This window comes from Lichenostomus cassidix, chromosome 1, assembly GCF_008360975.1.
Source record: "Lichenostomus cassidix isolate B80296 chromosome 1, HeHo_3.0, whole genome shotgun sequence".
NCBI lineage: Eukaryota > Metazoa > Chordata > Aves > Passeriformes > Meliphagidae > Lichenostomus > Lichenostomus cassidix.
Genome location: NC_139479.1, coordinates 47735912 through 47739775, shown reverse-complemented (window position 1 = coordinate 47739775; position 3864 = coordinate 47735912). Strand labels below are relative to the sequence as shown.

At 36.1% G+C, this 3864-nt stretch overlaps 1 long non-coding RNA gene across 1 annotated transcript; it reads left to right on the top strand.

Moving 5' to 3' along the window:
- Nucleotides 1–357: 357 nt before the first annotated feature.
- On the top strand, nt 358–3604 carry LOC146444625 (uncharacterized). Its single transcript, XR_014850082.1, has 3 exons — nt 358–682; nt 1398–1559; nt 2829–3604. It is a non-coding gene; the product is annotated as an uncharacterized LOC146444625 (long non-coding RNA).
- Nucleotides 3605–3864: the final 260 nt, after the last annotated feature.

Below are 3864 nucleotides of genomic sequence, written 5' to 3'. Positions count from 1 at the left end.
ACACTGTCCTAAAAATGTGAGACATCAATGTCAAGAAGTTTTACTGTTGCTGTTATATGTTTGAGCTCCAGTCTTCTTGCACACATGAATGCAGATAAGTCTTCTTTCAATAGTCTTTTTTTTTACAATGGAAGGGTGGTTTAGCCTCTGTTCCTCTCTTTTCTTCTATGAGTTTAAATAACATGCTGTTATTGGTTTTGTACTGTACTTGCTTCCTTATTTTCTCCAGATTTCAGTGGGGAATACATGTATTTATTTTACTGTGATATTTTTGTTCTTATATAGCTAAAGAACCCCAGAACAGCTCTGTGTCTCCAATCTTTTGATCTCTTGTGAAATTAGAGTTATCTAACTTATTGGCGTGTGAGAATCTGGAGGTACACAAAAGCTTTGACAGCAGATGTTGAGATGTCACCATCATCATCATCATCATCAAAACGTGAAGGGGCACTGTCTCTAATTCTTGTGAGCTTTTATGTATTGCATTCATCAGGTCATGAAGAACACACAGGAGCCAATGTATAATGGACTGTTAGGGTGGAACCATTTGTTCTGGAATAGGATTATCTTTCCTGTCCACATCAGTTTTGTGATAAATTTATTTTTATTTCCATTTCAAAATTCTCATCCACTCAAAGAAAGACTTGAAAGCCTCTCTCCCACAGATAGTTTTTAACAGGAGGTTAGTCAGCTTTTACAGTAAGAAACTCATTCCATTGTCATGTGCACTTTTACTCTGAAATCTTTAGTTCTCAAGCTTTGTGAAGGTCATTTTAAGAAAACTTTGGTCACTATCTTTTGGTAAGATTCAGAGCCTTACTAATTTACAATAATTATATTCAATTGGAATTTCTTGTATTTGAAGGCAAGTTATTGGGATAATCCAAAGTCTGTTATGTGATTAAATTTATTAGCAGAATTTCTTATATATTTAGGGATATTGTGTAGAGATTTTCAGCTATTTTTGCATACTTTTTTTTTTAGACAGAAAGTGTGGTAGGGTCTGATTATACGGATGGGGAAAAACAACATAAAAATCTTATTCAGAGTTTTAAGAAATCTTAATTTAGAAAAAAAGAAAACTAAAAAGTGACTTGAACCCATTTAATGGTTATTGCTTCTGGTAGAATGTGGCTTCAATTTTATTGACTTCCAGTTCCTGATAAAAGGGTTGATCATATTTCTGTTTCCTTGTGCTGGTTACTTGGTTAATTATATTTAAAATGTAGGTCTGAAAGCTATTGTTACCCTTTTGTGTTTTGAAAGTGGATATTAGTAGCCTATCTTCTTCGACCAGTAGCCTGTATTAAGGAGTTCATCAACAAATATGAAGACCTACTAAATTAAACATGAAAATGCTGCTGTAGGTAATTTGCTTATTTTTTTTTTATGTATAGATTGGAGCCTCCGATGGAATACATATGAGGGATTTTCAGCATGGTAAAAAGTCTGCAAACTGCTGCTGTAGAAAACGACATTCTCTAGATATTAATCTTTAAGCTAAAGACAGGCCCATCTGTGTGCACCACTAAATTGGAATTGGGAGATATAACTCAAGGGTAAGCCTCATGATACTCCTCCAAAGTGTAAATTTCACTTATTTCCACATTGTGAAAACAACATTTTGAACATTAAAGGGAAAAAGAGCTTTGTTCTGTTGAAAGTCAAGAACTTTACTAGGTACTAAATAAAATAGAAGTCAAAGTACTGAGTTTGAAGAGCTTAATAACTTTAACATTCCAACTTTAGTATTTTAAATAATATTTAGGATGAAATACATGATAAGTCTAATACATTTGTCTGTATGACAATACTTAAAATTACACTTGTAGACAAATAGTCACTTTAGTGAATAATTTTATTTATAGTAATTGAATAGTCATTTATGAGAAATCTTGCATTTCTGGACAAAGGAAATACAATTTTCCGAGGACAGTTCATCTCTGTCACCTTTGACGTTTAGTAAGGAATGAATATCTTTTGAAGGTGCTTCACTCCACTGACAACAGACCAGAGCCTGAGAAAGCAGCTTAGACTAAAGGATGTTTTAGGTGAGATTAATTCTAGTCTATTGCTCTGGCTCAAGTTGGTCATCTGTACATAGGTGCCTTTGCCCATTGTAAGTGCCCTAAAGTATCACAACCAGGAACACGGGGCTGCCAGATGTGACACAGGAGTTATGGGAGACTGGTGACCCTCTGTAGTAGTAGCAGAGGTGCAGGTAGAATGCCTTAGGGCATCTCAAATATCTTCAGGTGCCGATGAAAGATAACTGAATCCAACTAAAGGGATCATCTCAATTTTAATAATGTAAGCTGGTGACTGGCCATTCCCTGAAGTCCTGAACAAAGGGAGGTACATTCTGAAATTCTGAGAGTGCCAGTAGAGTTGCTCACTGGTTCCTCAAGTTGCTCTTTCCTGGCATGCAATTAACCAGATTATATATTTAGAGTCCCTATAAGTAATTCTAAATGTGATAGGAAGTGCTACCCCATATTCCCTATCATACCAAGCTTGTGCCAGCAGCAATGACTCCAAGGTCTGCATGCAATTTTATGGGCAATGTCTCTTACCTAACAATTGGCAACCTAACCAGCACAACAGTATGGTATAACAACACTACAGCACCTCTGTAAGGCTGTGGAGCATGTTTGAGTAAGCACTTGTTAAAAACCCAAAATCTATCTTGCTGAAGATTGTACATGACCTTTAACATTATTTAACTGATGCTGCATCTGAGTTAATAATGCTTCATAAGCAATGCTGACTGATAACTTGTTCTGGAAAAATCTGAAACTGCTTCATATCAGTCTATCTTGTAATTGCAGAAGAAAGTGATTTCTTGTTTGCTGCTTCTGAGGCTTGGAGGACTTGGAGGCAAGCTGGAACACACCTTTCACAGTGGATCTGCCAGCAATATTCCGGAAATCACAGAGACATAAGATCCTTATCATGGGTAATGAGGAAATCTTCATGCTGTATGGAGACAAGTTCTTTTTACTGCTAGCTAGCAGATTGTTTTGCTGGACCATGTGTAAGTGTCAGAAATAGTGGACATATTCAGCTTTGCTCACCTCTCATTACTGTAAGAACACATTTAAACACCTCTGTGTTTAAATTTTCAGCTTTAATGTTACATTCATGTTGCATTTCATTATGGATGCAGCAATGACTGAGGAAACAGAAAGGAAACTGTGAAGAGGCCACGCTTCTTGGTAGCAGCCTAGGAATTAAGACGACAGCATTAATTATTTACACTGTAAAACATCTTCATTGGCAGGTGGTGGTGTGAGGAAAGGGGGGAGATCAAAAAACACATCTTATGTTCTTATGGTGAAAAAGCAGAAGAAATAAGAAGCAAGCAGTTAACCATTGTGTGTATTTGAAATAAAGGAATGGAGTTGCAAATTGGTTACTGCAGTTTGCCTGTCCCATGCATGAAAAAGTACTGTGATCCTAAATCTAAAATGATTGTGTTTGATGAAAACTTTTAAGACAAAAGAAAAATGCCTAATGACCTCCAGGAAACAGCTTAGTTTATAATACATAGAAAAGACAGGACATCACTGGAGGTGGCTGGACTTACACAGATTGCTTTTGTCCTTTGAACACAGACTGCCCTAATCTTTCAAGCAAGATGGAACAATGCCATGAAGATGGATGCTTCAAAGTGTCCTGTGAAATAATGGTGAAAATACATACTGATAATACACTCCATCTGTTATTACAGCTTTTGTTTCTTTGTTTGGAGGGGAGCCTCTGCTTTGTGTGACTTTAAAATAAGACAATGAAAAGATATTTTTAAGATATTTGAATACATCCTCAGTAGATAAATAGATAGAAAATGTTATATAGACAGAGACA